The following is a 20,566-nucleotide window of genomic DNA, read 5'->3' as shown; positions in this document are numbered from 1 at the left end:
GGAGGCTCAGGGGGGACATTATTGCTCTCTACAACTACCTGAAAGGAGGTTGTAGGCAGGTGGGTGTTGGTCTCTTCTCCCACGTAACAAGTGACAGGAAGAGAGGAAATGGCCTGAAGTTGCACCAGGGAATGTTTAGTTTAGATATGATGAGAAATTTCTTCACTGAAACGGTGGTCAAGCATTGGAACAGGCTGCCTAGGGAAGTGGTGGAACACCCATCCCTGGATGTATTCAGAAGGTGAGTGGATGTGGCACTTGGGAATATGATTCGGTGCTGAATACAGTGGTGCCAGGTTAAGGGTTGGACTTAATGATCTTAGAGGTATTTTACAACCTTAATGATTCTATGATTCTATATCTTTTCCTCTGAAAAAAAATTTGGTGTCTGGATGCCTGAGAAACTAGAGATGCGGATGGCTGAGAAATTAGAGAGGCAGATCAATTTTTTATTCAGGGGAATTGAGGATGGAAATGTATATCCTCAACTGTGGCTTTAAACCTGCAGCATGTCTTTTTGGAGGAGCACGTGGAAATGGTTAAATTTGTAATTAGAAAAAGTCTGTTAGTGTCTTCTGGTACCTCCCCAGTTCACTCCAAAATTGCAAGCTGCATGTACATGGGCAACATCTGAAGCACACTTTAGGTTTTTGTGTTATACGTTGGTTCTGTAGCTGGCTGTAGTACATGTGAAGAGCTTTTAGATGCATACAAAAAAAAAAATGGGAAAGCAAGAAAGTCACAATTGCTTTAAAAGATCATATTTTCACATCTGCATTGCAGGATATTTGGCAATTTCTTTTCTCTGTAGAAGTGGCTACATAATGAAAGTACCAAGTTCCTTTGATCTAAAAAATCTCTGTGGGATTTAATAATTTATATCAGAATTTAACAGCACAGTTGAAAACCTTTTTAGATACTGGAGTAATTTTGCTTCTCTTTTGTCAGATCAGCTCTACTTGAAACAGAGACTTGCTATTAATGGGACTGAACTATATTTTAATGTCCCAGATATTTTGGTGGTTTTCATTCTACCATATTTCACTCTGGTCCCAGTTCAACAGAGATCTTAAACACATTCTTAAATCTAATAATTTCAGTGGGACTGAAGACCATGTGTAGATGTTTTATAAAAATTGGACCAGATTATGGATTCTTCTTTATGATAATTTTGATGAAGAGTTATATATTGAGACAGATGCTTTTTCTTTCATTTTCTATAGTAACTTACTCCACTGGTTGAATATGGAATAAGGCACAAATATGAGGGCTAGAAGAAAAAAATCTTGTTGTTGTCCTCTGCATAAAGATATAGTAATAGGATTCACACATATGTGATCTAATCTATATAATACATACCCTCATTTAAGATAGTCATCTATGTTTTCTTCAGTGTTGATGGGTAGAAATACGTATGCTTACATTTCAATTAATTCCTCTCTGATACAGATGCCTGAAACAGTCCAAACTTCTGTACTCCAGGAGTGTCTGTTACTCCTATCTGACTATGAAGACAACTTTCACATAGGCATTTACAAAGTACATATCGAAGTGTGATGGATGAGGTGACATGCATCCTGTGGGACATTTAGAGTAGAGGGGAGAAGGCCTATCAGACCAAGGTGCTCCACATCTACCATCTTGTGTCTGAGACTGGGTAGTAGCAGACAAGCAGGCAAAAAAGGAAGAAGCAAAGGCATATACAAAAATATCTCAGTCTAGCAAATTTTTCAGTAATCAGTGGTTTCAGCACTCCCTGATCCAAATTTCTTTCTGGCAACTCATATTTAGGAACATCAGTTGATTAACTTTCCACTAATTTGTTCCCTTTTTACATCCATGTGTATTTTTTACCTCCATGAAATCCTGTGGCCATGAGCTCTACGACGTAATTATATGTTGTGTGGAAAAAAGTACTCCACTTTGGTGTATCACTTACTCCTTAATGCTTTCATTATATGTCTGCTAGTTCTTGTCCTTTGAGATATAGTGAATATTCACTCTGTTCACATTCTGCATATAGTTTATGACTTAAAACCCTCTGTCATTTCACCCTATCAGTCATCTTTTTCCAAGCTTAAGAATCCTAATGTATTTGCTCTTTCCTCATATGGAAAGCATTCAGATCTAGGCATTAGTGATGTGAACAGGATTTTTAAAATCAGAATCTAAGTGGCTCAAGTATAAAGAAAGTTAACAATGGCAGGGGAACTAGACTTCATTAGAACAAATCCTCAACCTACAGTGCGATACACAGCAAACCCCACACAAATATTGAATGCTTATTAATCATTGTGGAGTCTATTATATCAAATTTATGTTGCTATTGTGGATGACTTTTATATAAAGCAAATTGAAACTGGTTTTGTTTTGGTTATTAGAGAAACAAAATCATTCAGAAAAAAACCAAAGAACACTAGTTTACCTCTTTTATCTCCATTTTTATTTACGAGACCCTTCATGTTAGAATGAAGGGCATCTTCATCTCTGTATTAACAATTACAAATAAGCCAATATCTGATAGCCATTTGGTTGTCTCCATCATTGTGAGGAGATGGTATTGTGTCATGAATTGGTGAACTCAGTCCAATTCCTAATTGAAAGAGTCATTAACTCACAATGACAGGAGAGAGCAAACTATTGAACATACTTGAAGGTACTTCATCTCCCTTAAGTTATTTTTGTGACTCTAAAACCAGTGGTGTAGCTAAGCTTGTAGACTGGGTTTGTTCCTGTTATTTATTACCAATATTAGTGCACCCCCTAGAAGCTCCCATTAAAAATGGAGTCCCATTGCGGAATAACATCTTGGTTTCCAACATATTTTATGCACACATCATTCAGTAAGAAATGTGTCTTCCAAAGCAAAACAAAACAATGTGTTTTACATGATTCACTACGCTTTGCTGCAAGAAATACAAAATAATTGAGCAATAGTGCAGTAACACTCCAATACTTTGTTACGGTTTTTAGCTGTACTCAGCAGAATAAAGTGACCCCGGTTCACAAACTCCCAAACTGCATTTGCAAAGGTGAAATTACACACTGAAAGGTTTCTGTAGAAAATATAACTCTGAAGGCTGACATTTTAAATCAGTAGAGTTCACGCAAAGATACAGTGATTGAAAAATGAATGCCCTTTTCTCTGTGATGTGTGACAGGTTCAAGTTACAGCAATTTTGCTCTCAGTGATTGTGTTAGAGAACAACATATTCACAAATTATCATTCACATTCGCCATTTGAACTTGTGTGGTGTTTAAAGCCCTGTGCTTGTCAGGTATATAAAGAGGGGAAGAACACTATTCCCTTCACTAAAGAATTCATGATACAAACGAGAGATGGAAATGGGTAGGTGGGGGTTCAGGAGAACAGTCTGGCAGGCCAACTGTGGTCTTGGTGCACTGGCAAGAAAATCCCTGTCAGGGAAACTGTAACATTACTTTGGTGTTCTATGCTTTGGCAGAGCAGAGCTCTGCTGAGCTGCTCTGTCTCATATTGGAGCAATCTTCACCCATGCCTCTGCAGTCAGCATGAGAGCAATTACCAGCTCTATGGCCATATAAAGCCCAGAAGAGTAATCTGTGACAGATTTGATGACAGCGGGGGAAATACTCATGAGAATTGTAATTGTAAGGGCTAACTGCAGACCCAGATAGCTCTCAGCTGATGAGCAGGAACAGCACAAGAATCATTGGCTACTCAAGCTTCAAAGATAAGAACATGCTCTGATTTAAGAGCCTATTTCTGTGGGCAAGGCTGTGAACTCTTTACTGCTGTTGAAGACATCCATCAGCCCTTTGACATTAGTGGGACTAATTCCTGGTTAGAAGGGCAGCAATCTGACTTAGTGACACTGATAAATTTCTGTTTATGTATCATCATTTTTTCCAAGCATGCACAGGAAAAAAATAAAGGTATGAAACATTTAGAATATCTCCATTAATTGCACAGAAATTATGTATGCAAGGATGTATAAGAATCGAATATGATTCTGAGGATTTACCTCTCCAGGATCATTTATTTCCTCATTGTCAGCTTATTTCAGCCTGGATTCATTTCTGTATCCTGGCTCTAATCCTGTTGTTGTCTGGTGTGGTTCCCGTGGATCAGTTTATGTTACAAATAAGTGTAAGGAACTAGAAAAATCTCTCTATTGCGTGAAGAAGAGAATATAAACCAATATGTGTTGCAGAAAATGTCACCTTTATGCATGTTGCATTTATTTGTCACATTCTTTCAGACCAGTCTTTTCTATGCTTTCTTAAACTCATTGTAAGGTACAAAGCAACTTCATTTAAACATGGTAGCACAGTTCACAAATTCATGGGTGATGAATGTTCCTTTTTTGCCTTAATTTTATGTAGTATAATTAAGCACCTTCTAGACGTCTCTGTAAATTACATAGATTAATGCAATTCTTCCACAGGTGAACAGGTATAACTGCTCTGCACATGGACTTGGTGATATTTCCTGTGACTGCTTGGGTTTCCAGCCTGATTAGCACACAAAGATTGGCCTTCTTTTGTAGTGCCAAGACAGGTATATCACAGCAAATGAGACTATTCTCTTGGCTAAACATTTGACCCAGTCCAGTCTGGGATTTTTAAGGACGTCCCTTCGGTAACAGAATAAAAATTGATCTCCGTGTTTCCTGGGCTCTTCTGGAGTATTACCTGCAACAGAGAGATGATCAAAGTAGCAAAAGTCTGGCCTCAGCTGAGAACTACAGCAATGATCATTAAAGATTTGTTCAGTAGAAACCATATTATATTTATCTCTCATCTGAGATTAGATGGCAATAGTTAAGAGACAATAAAAATTTGGGCTTAATTTAAACATATGTCTAATTCCATAGCTATTCTAACCTCTACAGTGCCATCAAGGACAGCAATCACAAATCAGCAGCCAGATAGTACCTGCTATCCGTGATAAAGACATTCACAAAAATGTAATCCTAAACAGAAAAATTAACATTCTTAGGTTGGTTGCTGAGAACTCTTTCAGTTTCAAATTTTTGTGTCCATTTCACTCATAAGAAAATGGATGTCTTTGGTGTCTATTTCTCAGACTAAGAAGACTTTAAAATAGAGTTTTCATAAGTAATTCCTGTAATTGTGCTATTCATGGATTAAACTCTGAATTCTCTGCAATGAAGTAACAGGGGCTGGTTTAATTTCATCAAATTTTCTTCTCCAAATTTCAAAGTGGGTACTTTTGAAAGGCAATTTTTTGCCTTTGAATTGTATATCTAATAACCGTATTTTTGTCTTGTGTGTTAGAGAGGGAGATAAGGAACTCTGGATCAGACAAGCCTAGTTTTCTGTGGTTTGAGCTAAAAGTTTGTCACTAGAAACTATAACTGCTCATCTTGATTATGAAGTGGCCCAGAAGAGGGCCTAAGACATATCAACTAATGATTACTTCAGTGTGGGGTTTGTGCATACTTTGTGTATGGAATATAAAAATGTAATTCAAATGTATTTGTATTTCATATGCCATAAAATCAAGGCTGTATTACTCTATAACATTACACAAGCATGGTGTCATAAGACGAAGCAGAAAAACTCCCAGACCTGTTTCTTCAGTAATGCTTGTGTTTTGGTTCAGTCCCCAAGGTTTCTGGCTTATCAGATGCAGACAAAGTGAAAAGAAACAGTACCAGTGAAAACTGTTATAGATCCATACATCGCATGATGCAGTGTGGAATGAGGCTGAAATGTGTTCTTTAATAATGAATACTAAAGTCAACATTTATAATAGTAACAGGAGATACTGAGTTTTCTTTTCATTTGAGGGTCAAGAGTTAATGTCATATCTCAGCTAGGGAGCTTAGACATACAGTGCCCCATTTATTACCACTGCAGTGTGTCAGTCGGACACCGGCAGACAGTGTCAGTACCTGGCACAGTTTCATGAGAAATGAAATATTTAAAAAGACATGCTCACTACTGTATTAAAGTTTGATAATGTTCTTTCCAAGGTAAACTGCAACATCTCTGACACTAATTGTTTTCTGTCTGACCAAAACATTTGCTACGAAAAATGAAATTTTTTTGCCTTATACCATTGCTCGTTTTAGTTATGGAAAGGAACAGAGTTGGAAAATACTGTCCTTCATAGCATTTACTGAGGCAAGGGCATTCTTTCTATCCTGAATCAGCCATATTTCAAATCAATAAGCTAATAAGCAAAATCCATTTGTTCATCTTCATACTTGTGTGCATGTGTACATAAGAAGATTGACATTTGACCATGAGTTTTTGCCAACCACAGGCTTGTTCTGTCAAGACCAGTTGCAGAAATAAGCAGAGAAGTGTGCAGAGAGTCACATGAAGACTATTGTGTATACATCAACTACGGAGGTAAAAATAGGACCTTAAATTAAACTAAGGGCTCCCCTGACTGTCCCTCCCTTTTTGTTTTCTGCACCATCTGCATGGCATCAGTGTTTTCATCCAGAAGGAATGTGAAATTAAGATTTTTTTCTAGATTACTTCTGAGTATCTCAGTTGATGTTAAGACTCAGTGGAACAAGGCATCACTCGCAGGCTCAGTGGTGAATACTGACTCGCATCTCATGCTCTTTAATATTCCCTGTTTCTTCCTGCACAGATGTAGAAGTCATGGATTAATCAGAATTGCTGTGTTACCCAAATGGCTGTTACTCAAACTGCCTTTGAAATTGTAAGAAATCTGGAGCAGGGGCACTTCTACATGGTTTTCTAATATAATGATGTAAAAAAATACTGGAATCAGATCAAATCTTCACTTATGTCTTGTAAACCACTGCTAGTAAATATATTCAGCGTATTCAGATGGCCCACTGTGGTTGCTAAGATCCACACAGGTTTTGACACATCCTATTCAGAGACTTGAGATACCACCTTAAAGAAGTGAAAGAGTTTAAAAACTTGCTATAGGTACCTAATTTTAGACTTTTCAGAACTCTACATTGAACAAGGTGCAGAACTTTGACATTAAAATCACAGAGACATTTAAGTTTGTGGTAACCATCAGAGATTCTATCATGAATAGAAACCTTTTCACCTGTTTATACTCTCAAGAGAGGAATCTTCTCTCTCCTCTGAGGTAAGTAAACAGAGAACTGCACAGACAGAAGCTTGGTGAGGGTGTCCGTTCCTGTTGCGTGACTTCTGGTGGGGAGGAGACCACCCTCTTTTTTTTGGGAGTGTCACAGAACACAGCTTGATTTCTGTGAGCTGGGGCCAAAATTTTCTTTCTTTTTTTTTTTCTCTCCCTGCTCCCCTCCTTCCTTTCCCCCACATGGTGTCTGCTTTCAAGATTGCTTCAATAGCCAGCATTGTAACATACAGAGATGGATTTCCACAAAATTAATTTCAGGACTTGGATAGGAACTGATTATGAATCTTTGTAGTCCTAGAGATGAAGTTATTAAGACAGAACTCAGAGTGGAATGCAGCCAAGGCTCTGGGTAAGAGCATTGCAGTGGTGGCGTAACAGAATATGGTACGACTGAGAGAAATGAGAGAACACAGTTATTTTATATCATTTGTTAGTTTCTCCATACAATGAAAGAACACAGTGGCACATGTTAAATCAAACCAGGCCTCTAAATAAAGTAGCGAAACTCCATGTATGATCCAGCAGGATTTTGGGGTGAAAGGTATTTAGACAACTTTTAATTGTCACAAATCTATTTGAAATACATCCGTAATATTGCAGTGACTTCTAAGAAGTTTGAAAGAACCATTTAAAGTTCTTCAGATATAGTAATGAAATATAGGCAATAGAATTTTAAAAATTGCAACAGTGGATGTGAACAGCTTATGAAATTATATGCTCTGTTATAAGTATATATAAAACAGACCGACAATTTCCCATCATATTTTTAATAAAAATATTTTCTATTGACATTTTTTTTTCTCTTGGGGAGAAATAGCAGTAGAAAAAGGAGAGTGATAAGTTCCTTAATTAAACTAAGTTTTATATCATGCACAGTTTCTTATGGTGCTCAGCTAACAACATTATCCCCAGCACTTTTGTTAACATCGTTTATTCTATCACAGGTGTTACAAGAATAAGTTTGTTCTAAAAACCTATGGCCTATTTTTCAAATCAGTATTTAATGTTCAGAAGTAGCATTTATCAGTTAAAAAAAAGACAAAACCAAAACCAAACCAAAACCATGTATATGTCTATGTTTTTAACCCTAAACCCTTTCAGCTGAATACAAAATAAAGACAAGATTTAGACAAGATACATATTTGGGATGGATTAACTTATTTCCTTTTCTGTAATTCTGCAGTCCACTGTGTAAGACTACCACTTGGAATCTGGAATGAAAAGGCTCAGTTTACTCATCTATCTGATTTACACCAGGGATTTCCAACACATCCCGGGAGAGGAATCTTAAACATAGAAAACCAGATCTATTGAAGGATTCATAATCTGTAATTTCTGCAGCACTGAGGATAAGATAACTAGCTCAGACATAAAAATGATCTGGTAAACAGCTGAGACAATTCTCTCTTTGAAGTTGGTTATATCTGCAGATACAGATAAATATGTTGTTGAAAGCAAGTATTTCTCATTCTCTTCTGTTAGTGCTGCCCATATGTCCCATATTCTTCTAGCTGTGTGACCTAAGCAGTTGGCTGTAATCCCATTCTCAGATATTTAAGAGCTTTGTATCAAGTCAAACTGCTTCACGGGGAAGAATCATGGGAGAGCATCAGGCACTATTTCATAGAATCATAGAATGGTTTGGGTTGGAATGGACCTTAAAGATCATCTATTACCAACCCCCCTACCATGGAGAAGGACACCTCCCACTAAACTGTGTTGCTCAAGGCCTTACACCAGCTGGATTTTATTATCCATTTCTCTGCATTGTCCATTTCTCGTGAAAAGATTTAATTTCTGTTGCAGGTTACATCGACACAACCCAATGGCATGCTATCCAGAGAAATTATTTTTCTCAAAACCAAATAAAGATATTATAACAGACACATACCAAAGTCATCAAACTCTTCTAAATTGCAGCAGCTTTATACAGATTTCTCTGGGCTGGTTTCAAGGTGACAGGTGTCTCACAGCAACTATCAGAGTTGCTGAAGTGGCCTAAGACAACTCAGGTAGAAATGGGTTTGCTTCTTAACATAACATTGAGAGTGGTGCCAATTCCAGTGAATAACTGTAGGACTCTAAGTTTTGGATTTTTATGTCTGTGTAAATTTTCCTATGCTCTATTTATATTCAGTGAAGAGAAACAGAAACTTTTGTGGCCTGATTTATCTCATCTACTGAGATATTTCAGATGAATTGTTGAGATATTTCAGATGGATTGTTAAAATATTCCTTTTTCTGTCCAGTTATTGCAAAGAGAGCATCTATTTCAGCAGCAGATGCTTATATTGTGCATGGGTGAGAAGAATCTCACCTTAGTTGTCTGTCGCTTGCTTCACGCTTCTTGCAGACGAAGAACACATCATTATACTGGTCCTGAGTGTATAAATGTATCAGTCAGAATTCACTAATGCAATGGGGATTGAATAGCACAGAGGAAATTCATAAATGTGACAGTATGAATTTGATATTATGAGCTGATAAAACAAAAAAGTAAATAAAACAGCGGAATTGCAGAGAGAGAAAAGGTTCATATGTGCTGACATGCCTGTCCTGGCATAGTTTAGCTTAATCCACCCTACTTGCTTTTTTCACCCTATTCTTCAATCCTCCCTTCCAGAAACAGATTTAGGTATCCCTTTATCTCTGTGAGATTGTACTTCAGTTACCTTCACTAGTAACTTATTCCATATGTCTCTTTCTCGGAGAGTGAAGCAACCCTGCCCAAGTCCCTATTTGCTCATTGTTACCTAATATTTCAATTTAGTCCCTTAGTTTTCCCCTCTCAGTAATAATAACAAAAGTCCACCCTTTGAGCTTGCTTTATATTTTCACTCATTTCCCTTTCTTAACACTGAAAATTTCAACTACACCATTTCCCAGGTTTTTCTTTTCCATGGAGAATAAGACCAGTTCCCACAGATTTTTTTTTTCAGTTTGTATGTATATAAAATTGAAATTTTTAAAAATAAAATTAAAAATTTCATTTTTTTTTTTCTGTATCATAGAGGAAGAACTTGATCCTGAAAAACACACTCTTTAATCAGGTGATTAATCAACTTAATCCAATATAGCAGACACATAAGAGTTTCTAAATAACTCGGAGAACAGAGAAAGCGAACATGGTCTCATGTCAGGTAGTCATAACACACATTGACTTCTCCAAGTCGTATCACCAGTGTTATAGTATAAGGAAGACCAGCAGGGAATAAGAAAGGAAAGTTCTGAAAAGCTTTGATATTTCTTCTTGGAAGGAAAAAGTGTTTTAACTTTTTTGCCATTAGTGCTGGTGCTAATGGTAAAAGATCAGATTTTCTTATCTAGAGAAACATAGTGAAATAATAAAGCACTGAGGTATCAGAATAACTCTCTCTTCTTTTTTTCCTTTTACAAAGGCAATATTTAATGTAATTATTTTCATATACCTTCAAAGAGGATTAAAATTGAAGAGATAAAAATGGAAAAAGGGAGAGGAATAAGAAACTTTTTACTGCCTGATTCTCTTCCGCCCTACATTGAGCTTTGGTTTACACTGGCATCTCTCCAGTGGGTTGATTTATACCTTCATTTGTGAACTTCAAGCTCTGAGAACAGGCTGCTGTTATAGTTAATACACTGGACTCAGATTCAAAAATCTGACCTTAATTCCTCATGTTGCCAAAAATGTCCTAAGAAAGAATCTAAGAAAGATGTTTCCGAAAGCAGATATGTGATTGGGAGCTTCCTAACTGTTTTGCTAAGTTGCTTAGATATTTTCTCTGATCAGTTTTCCTTGAAAAAGGGTTCTTGGCTGTATTGACAAAGAGATTTATAGGTCTGCAACTTTTGATGCTAAAACGAAAATTGAATTTTTCATGAACTGCCTTTTCAGCTGCTCAGCCTTTTCAATTTGCAAGTACTATAGGTCCATTTCCTCTTTTTTTAGCATGGTATATTGATTCATCTTCAGAATAAGAATCTGCCTCAACTTCATTTGTGCTCTCATCTCTCCCATGTTGAACTGCACACACAAAGACCTCCTGCCCAGTAGGGTTGAATCCACTTAGTCTTCTTCAGTGTACTTGGAATATGAATTCTGCACAAAATATTGATGAATATTTTGCACTCCCAGATTCTGCTATTAATACATAGCTCAGGAGTTAGAACTCTTACTAGTAAAGCAGAAAGGCTGACTTTCTTTTTAGCTATAAGGAATTTGAACTTAATTTGCCCTACTGTTCTTCAGTTGAAACTGCTCCACTTTATGCAGAATAATTAAATATTAATTGGGCCCAAGACAGTGACTTGGTTTACTTCTAGTCCTTGTTCTACAAACCAGTTAATATAAAACAGGGAATTTATTAACTAGAAAAAGAAATAGAACCCAGAGCTATTTTTATTCAGGTGAGTTCTGTAACTGTAAAAAAAAAAAAAAGATTGTTTTCTCCTGCGCTGACCTAATTAATACTTAAATATTCCATGCAAAATCCTCTAGCTTTTTCTAGAGGAAAAAAGGCATTTTTTAATATCTGGGTCACATCAAGTATTCTCTTAGAGAGTAGCACAATGGATTTGGATTACTGTAGGTGCTGTGAAAAAATAGATTAATTTCAGGCAAAAAAAAAAATCTCCAAGAGTCAGACATAAAATAAGGGGATAGAGAGTGGGGAGGGTGGGTGTCCTACAATCCTACAGATTCACTTTTCTGTGGCTGTACTTGGAAAGACAAAAGGAGACCTTAGAAACCTACAACCTTAGGGTAAGGTTGTAATGTCACTGGAGGAGTTTTTTGTATTTCCTAGAGGCCATAGTAGGTAGCCACAAGCTAGGGGGTCCCAGAAAGCAGGGCATATTAAGGGTGCTTAGATACTATAGGTGGTATATTTTACATATATGACCTCCCAGTGGAATTCACATTGTCACATCAGCTTTCCACACAATGAAAAGAAAAAATAAGAACCTGAAGACAGAAAACTAGAACTTTGAGTGAATAAGTGCCTATGGTCAAAATAGAAACACTTAGGAGAAGATGAGAATTGCTAAAGTAGAAAATCCTTCCATGAAAAAAGAAAACAATCCACTTTCCCTTCACAGTAAATAACTCAACACACAGAGCACTCTGACATTGAATTAGATAGCTCAAATTCAAATCTGACTTAAAAGATTTAAACTTACAAAACATACCCTGACTGCCTAAATTCTCAATCAATAAAACTGACTGAGGTGTAGATCTTGTTGAAACATGACAAAAAATAACATGTAGGAGAGCGACCGAGAAAATAACTGCGCTGCAGGTGACTGTCACACTTTCTTGAGAGATAGATTTAATTCTCTAATTTAGTACATACTTGAATACTTCACAAGAGGTGAGAATGTTTCAGAAAAATCAGGTTCTTGCCTCAAGTCATATTCTAGACCAAAGGACAAGACATCTCTGGGAGGAGGAATTGGACTGGAAGCCTTGCTTGTAGCAGGTTGTGACGTGGTTGCACAACTATGTCCTGCCTGAACCACTCAGTCATTTAGCAGACTAATGCAGAATGGGTCATGGACCATGGCTCAGCACCTCCACACCTTCAAGGTGCATGCACCCTTAGGAGTTTACCTTTAAGGCCTAATGCAGAGAGGAATTAATCACCTACAGAAGTTGCTTATTTCTTCCACTTCAGCATGGAGAAACCAGGGACATGGATTTGAGTATCCTAGAAAATGCCTTCCTTAAGCTCTCTGCATCTTACAAAATAAGGATGATATTTTGTCCTACTTTTGTCTCTTCCAGTTTAAGTTCTTTCTACCCTGTGCTACCCAGCAGCAGTCTTGTGGCATTGCCCAAGCTTGAGCCATGCGACAAATATTTGCTACTGTAATAAAAGTATTAACAATAGGATCATATTGAATCACTGTTCTTCTCAATTTCTAATTGGTTTAGGCTACCTGTGAGGCCTAATTCACATAATTAACAAATTTTCTATCAGAGCTTTTACCTAATTTGGCAACATCTGTTAAAATGTGATTATATGCTGTGAGCTGGTTCTATTATAAAATGGCTCTATAATGTTTTTATAGAAAAAAATCTTAGTTTACTTTTCTTGATTTCATTGTAGCATGATTTATATTTAACACCTCTGTTTTCCATTGTCAGCAAGAACAAATACTTCCAAGTGTTCTTTTTACTGATCAGAATTGTATGAACAGTAAAAAAATCTCACAAGAAGCTGGTATTCATTACTAGAAGCATAGAATTTTAAGATTAAATTTATAGTTTAATAACTCACTGATATTTTCACCAGGAATGTGTTCACTGTTGGATATCCAGTTAGTTTTTTAAATTTAACCCAGCCATCAGAAATTAATGCTTGTTTTTCTGAACTTAATCTGATTTATAAACTACAGAGGATACACACACATGTCCACACTCTATCATCTTACACAAAGTGCAAATGATAAGTGACATGACATTGCACAGCCTGTTGCTTTAAATCAATATTGTCAAACCCTAAGAGTTCAAAGCAATGGCTTACAGGAATTTCAGGAACACATATAGCATATTGTTTCTTTTACTCCTGCTTCTGAGCTCAGAGTTTCAAGCCTTTCTCTTCAATGGAGAAAAATAACAAGGATTTTCTGTACCATCAAAAGAAGTAATTGTCAGCAATATCTTCTCACTGACATAATACACATGGGCTACATAATGCAATACTTCATGGTCCAAGATACACATGTTCATGCATGCATAAAAATAAAAATATAAGCATACACATGCACCTCTAGATTTGAAGCTGTTAAGCAGCTCCACACAATGAAATAAATAATCTTATAAGTAAAACCTTTTCATCAAGAATAAATATATGTAACTGTGCTGAACCCAACACAACTATATCAGGTGACACTCAATAAAAATTTGGCCCAATATCAAGTAACACTAAATAAAAATTTGGCCGAAATCTTCTCATCTTGATTTACACAGTTTAGTAGTCTCTCTTGTTATGTCAGCAGCTAGGTTTCAACTCATGGAAATGGTTACTAATTCTACCACCGTGATGAAAATATTTGGGTTGAGTACTGTTTAATTCTTGTAAACCTAAGGTGACAAGAAGCTATAAATGCTCGTATTTCCCTTTAAATGAATTTTCTTAGTAATGAAGTAGCACAGATTGAATAAATATATAAGTAATGGAAATGAACAGAACCAATAGAATAACCAGTGTAGGAACAGCTGGGTTTTTAAGCACATTTGTTAAACTGCTAAGGAGATTGGTGTAACTCTATAAAATACAAAAACAAATATTCTTTCAAAATACAAAAAAGTCATGTGTTGAAGGGAAAAAATTATCTGACTTGAAATAAACACTGGTTTGGTACTTAGATTTTAGAATATAATTTAGCAACTAAATACATTTCTGAGGGAAACAAAAGTTAGCATGTTTAAAAAAAAAAAAACAAACACCACCTTTGTTCATTCATTCTCAAATATTTTGAGGCTGAGACCAATTCTCTTTCTTTTTTTGTCTGATACAATGTTTTTATTGCAAGGCTTTTTCCTATTCAGTTGCTGATGCCTTTAAAATTGTTCTTTCTTCTACAGACTACAGACATAAAGATTTCAATAGATGTCATGTAACATGTGAGAAGACAGTATTCACCAAAAACATATAGGTTCTCCTAAAGTAAACCTAGGTATTAATCTGAGTTGAAATTTATCTATGTTTTTGATTTGACAAAAATTTTGAGAGGGTTTGGCTCCAGGCTGAGTGAAGAACCACTTATTCCCAAAGCCATATTGCCAGTGACCTGAGCATAGGCCAATTTCATTTGAAGATCAATTAGCTTCAATTTACGCAATTAGAGACCCATACCCTTTGGCCAAGTAATGATATTAAGGTTTGTAAGCTGGGAACACAAGGCTCAGAGAAGGCTTTAAACACCATGAGGATCAGAGTTTAGTGTTTATGGGTGCTCTTAGCAGACCAGCAGGGAACCTGGTCACACTCTGGATTTATCAGTGAGGCTTGTTGGAGTTGATAGCAGCATTTGATTTAAATTACACACAGGTATAAATAACTACCAAAGGAAAATGCAGGCCAATGAGTTTCAAGCTGTATTTGCCTTCCTTTCCTCAAGATGAAATTCTCAAACATATGTTTCCCAACAAGGATAGTGTTCTTTTAGAACTTTAGATTCAACATACTTCCACTAATTCCAGTCAATCTGCTTTAGACTTTTTCTCCATTTGTCTGGAAAGCATCCAATATATGACACGATTTCTGTTTCCTCTTCATCAGTTATGCTAAATGGAGATATGAAAAGCACAGAGAATTTCCCAATATCTCTTACTCATTTGCACAGTCTTTTACCCTCCCACGCTGCCTGCTGTGCTGAAAATCACTTGTCTTCAGTTACATAGTTAGTTAAATAGATTTCCTTTAATCTTAAACTATTTCAAATGTAAATCTTGAAGGTCATGATATTGCACCCATTGAAGTCTTTCCAATGTGTAAAGATGGCCCAACTACAAAGAAATATCACCAAGGGAACTCTGTTTCAGTGGGGGAGATGAAGACATTGAGTTAAGGGCTGAATAAAGATGACAGTATTTTGTGAGTGACCGTGTTCAAATGTAGATGGCAATGTTGTACTTTTCCTGTCACTGGTGGATCTCAGAATGTCAATCTCTAGGATACCAAAAACTTGATTTTACCGTTGTGTCCTTCTTTGTCAGAATCATCATGGCTAGGCTTCGCGAACGAAGATTTAGGAAGGTACTATCCACGTTTGTTACAGAATAATCAACAATGAAATTATTTTTTTAAGTTCTCAGGGGACCATCAGCAATACACTACAGATCTTTTGCTTCCACTTTTCTCACAAAGCTTTCTGTGAAGATACCTGATTGCCTTAGACCTGGTATAATAGGACTCTGCAGCTTTCACCTTGCACACAGAAATTACAAACTTGGGAAGTAAATGTGTGATCAGGAGATCCAACCCAGTGCATATTTCCCTGTAGATTGTTGTAAACCAAAAAACCCATCAAAATCTCCAAAACTTAGAGCTGGCACTAGTTGTTGTGTTATTATTATTATTGGGGAATGTCTTTAAACCAAAAAAGAGTAGGTTAGTATTAGATATTAGGGTGGTTGCCCAGAGAAGCTGTGGATGTCCCATCCCTGCAAGTGTTCAAGGCCAGGTGCTATGGGGCTTTGAGCAAACTGGTCTAGTAGACGTCCCCACCTATGGAACCAGATGATCTTGGTCCCTTCCAACCCAATCTTAAGAGAAAATAATGTATATCACAAAACATGATATTTTGTGACAAACAGACACTGCTGCTCACAGCTAGAAAAATGTAGGAGTTTTCAATGGTCCTTTCAGTAATTAATGCCACTTATGAGAGTTCCATGGTAATATTAATGTTTCAGACATTTAGCTTCATTTTAATTTTTATTCCCATGAAACATTTTCACATATTTTCCAAGCTAAAATAAGAAAAGCCCAGAGGAAATGCTTGGATGTATTATATAACTGATAATCCATAGATGTGTTTAACAGGAATTGTAAGCAACTGGAGTTATTCATATTACTCCTGCTCTTTATCTATCTTAACTCCAGAGTGAAAAGTAAGATTTGAACAACTGATTCACAGTTGATGGATTTGCTTTCCCCATTTTGCTATGTTATGGTAGATTTGGAAATGGAAACCTTGCAAGTGAAATAATTTCATATTGCTGTTAGTATTCCCATATACCTCTTTCCCACAGCTTTGCTGGTGTTGCTTTCAGTTAATGTCATGCAATAAATATTTTGTGAAACACAGAACATTTCTGTGGTTTTATTAAGGTATATTTTAAAAATATACAGCTTTACAGCATTTCCCGAAGGATTTAACCTTGATTCTCTTTAATGAACAAGTAACACTTATCACAAACCTGAAATGTGTTACTGTAAATTTTCCAGTGGTTATAAACTACCTTTTCTTTTCAGATGCTTGCTTTAAAGAGCTATTGTAAAAAAACTCATGTCCTGGACCCTTCATTTTCTTATAGAAAACTGGAAGTCAGCATGTTAATCTGGTCACCATTTTTAACCCTCATTAAAAAAAAATCTTCTGAACACAAATGAAGTTGAGCAATCATTTCCATATGACCAAATAGGTCTAAAAGAATAACAATTAAAAATATATACTTTAGATTACAAAAGTTGAAACAAGTAAAGTCTTGTTCATGGTGTAGCAAGTTAATTCCTCTAATATTGGAATATAGAGATAAGTCTGAATTGTATAGTCATGTTAGGCCAGAAGCAACCTCCAGAATTATCTGATCCAACTCCTTGATCAAAAAAGGTTTAGTTAAAGCAGGTGCTCAGGACCTTTAATCATTGAATACCTCAAAGTACAGAATATGTACAAACTGGGCCCTTTTTCCAGTGTTTAAGCATCTTTCATTAAAAATAAAATAAAATCAAAACATGAGAATTTCTGGTTTGCACCTTGTATTCATTGTCTCTCATCTTTCAGCCATGCACCTCTAGGAGTCTGTATATCATCCCATCAGGTATTTTTTCACTTATTTTCTTAAGATTAAATAAGCCAATTCCATCCTTAGAGGTCATATTTCACTATTAATGTCATTTCTGTGTTAAAGTCTCTTATAAGCAAGGAGAAGTACAATCAAACCCTGATTGTACAAGGTTTAGTGCAAGAGGAAGCAAACAGGAACTTCAGCATCTGTAATTTACATTGAATTAAACCAACCTCTTTTCTTGGATCATGAACTCAGCCTATGCCAAAACAACCTGTAGCTCAGACATCCTTAGGATTGCAAGATTCCTTACTGTTCTACATAAACACACCCAGAAGCCTCCAACAACTCCAGCTTTGAAATTTTTTTTGAAAAATAAAAAAACTCTGATAGAAAATCAGTAATTAATTAATTGGGAAAAAACCCTAAAAATAACTTACAACAACAACCTTGCAAAATAAAAATGTAGCTATAAGTAGTTTTGAACTAAGCCTCAACCACTGTTGCATTTCAAAACCTGGTGAGAAAAGCATGTGACACATATTAAGAGTGTAAACTTCCAGTTAAGAAGTATAATTCTCACCCAGGAATTCCTATTGATGAACTAATACTAATATGAAAGGTTGGTACTCAGCAGAAGTCTGCGTTGTGATGCTTTCCTCTACAGGTTTTCCCATATGAAATTGCTATAAACCCCGGTGGTTTTGCTGTGCTTTGCATAAAGCTTTTCTATTTCAGACTATGTCTAGGTGAGGCTTGTAAATCTCTTCTTTCATATTTCCCTTTATTTTCTGCAGAAATAAATCCATACAGTCAGTGTCAACACAACTGTAATCTCGCTGCCTGCTTATCGGTTATTTCATGTTCTGTTAACTGATAAAGCAACACCCAATAAAAAGGAGATTATTCAGACCACAAAGCTGTTATGATCAGTTATCAAAACCAGAAGAAATCTTTATCTGAGTCTTTTCATATTGTCATAAGAATAGAAACAAATACACTGTAGACAACCAGATGATCACGTTATTTATAATTTTCCTTTAAAATCTGGAAATTTCATGGGGAAGTTGCATCATGAACTGATCTGTACTTTTTAAACAAGAAATATAATCTTATTGGAATATGCTTCAGAGTTCTGGACTTCATGACCCTATGAGGAAAAAAGCAAATCCTGTGCAAATTAAAGGAAGTTTAAAAAAGGATTTGAGAATGATCTGGTGCAAAGAGGTAAAAAGTCAGCAAAATCAATGCAGATAAGCTAACTTACAGCAGTAGAAGATCTGGTCAGAATTTTTTCCTATAGGAATTCCAATAACTTTTTAAGGATCAAATTACTTGGTTCTCCTGGAATTGTATGGAAAACATTGTGACATTTAAATAAATGTCTTGGAGAGATTTTCAGTATTTTCTGGGTTTGGATAGGCTGTGAAGATCATAAAAACCCTCCCTCTGAGCCAAATGTAGTAAATTTAGAAATACAAACACATAGCTGATCTTCATTTTCTTCATCCTCAATGAAAAAGTTTCAGCTCAATTGACTCTGAGTTCTGATTCATTTCTTTATACTGAAAATGTCATCTGTCCATCTGCCCTACACATATTCTTGAAATGTGTATTATATCTATATAATACATATTTCAAGAAGAGATTGAAGAAGTTCAGGTTTAGCAAATAATTAAATCACTCAAAAACTGGCCTGTGATCACAAGAGTTAAGATTTCTCATTAACTTGGACCCCAGTTTAAAGATCTTGCACTGAAGTTGTAGGCTCACTAAAGCCAGTGGGATTATTGCCATTGTTTTTCCACATCTTTGGGATTTCAAACTTCCTTTGAATATATCTTGTAAAATATTCCATCAGAAACTATTGCTATCAGATTGAAATTCTCCCCTCTTTATCAGGATATGGTCATTATTATCTTTCACTTGGACTTCAGACTGTGTTTGGAATAAATGTATAGAATTACCTTCTATTGCTCCTCATAGGTGACATGGCAATAACTGATTTTTTTATTCCACTGGCTATTCTCCATGCATTAACTTAATTTTGTTGCAATAGAACAATTGAAAATAAAGCCCATTATTATCCAAGAACCAGCCAGCCTTGAAGTCAATAACAATTGTACACTTAATTCCTTTAGGCTTTTTTGACTATTTCATGCCTCCAGTTGATAAGAAAGTAAAGATTTTTGACTTTCTTTATAAAAAAATATTCTATAAATCCTAGTGTACCTTCCATTGCAAAAGAGCTCTTCCCTTCTCATTTTCTAAGTTCCTTAATTTCATCCACATGCCTCTCACCAGTGTCTGGGGCCAGACTGAGGAGTGAGATGTGTGTCCAAATGTATTTCTAGGAACAGACTGCAGAGCCTATCAGGCTTTAAGACTTGATTGCCCATCAGCTGCTCTCTACAATTGTTTGCTTATTTTCTAACTTTAACAGAATACAGAGAGGCTCAAAGCCGAGGTTACAATATGTGCATTTTAACTCTTTCTCTCCTTTTTTTATTTTACATTATTTTTACAAGTCATTCCTTACCATCTGTAAGACGGGATCTTAGCCCTGAATTTCTGCAATTGGGAATTCCCTGAAGTGCTTTAAATTCAGCAATGCTCACACACATGAAAAGGTTACAACAATATCGTAACATCAGGGCCCAGCAGTCTGTTAGGACTTCTCCATTCTGCTCCCGGTTGTATCTCTATGTTGATATAGCAACTTGTGCTTCGCTACAGATGGCAGGGAGAAAACCCTCCAGTGGAGCAGCTTTTCATCAAAAAACCCTGTTCCATCAAAATAAGAATGTTCTGTGAAAACTCTTTAGTCGTTATTTTATTTTGTTCAAAGTGAAAAACAGAGGGAAGGATGCACTAAAAAAATGACAGCCCTGGGGTCTACTCTTCCTTATCTTAATACTTGATTCTTGTTTTTCAGACAGTGACGATGTACTCTTGGGTGTAAA

The sequence above is a fragment of the Pseudopipra pipra genome, chromosome 5, assembly GCF_036250125.1.
Source record: "Pseudopipra pipra isolate bDixPip1 chromosome 5, bDixPip1.hap1, whole genome shotgun sequence".
Taxonomy (NCBI): Eukaryota; Metazoa; Chordata; class Aves; order Passeriformes; family Pipridae; genus Pseudopipra; species Pseudopipra pipra.
This window is presented reverse-complemented; position numbering follows the sequence as displayed.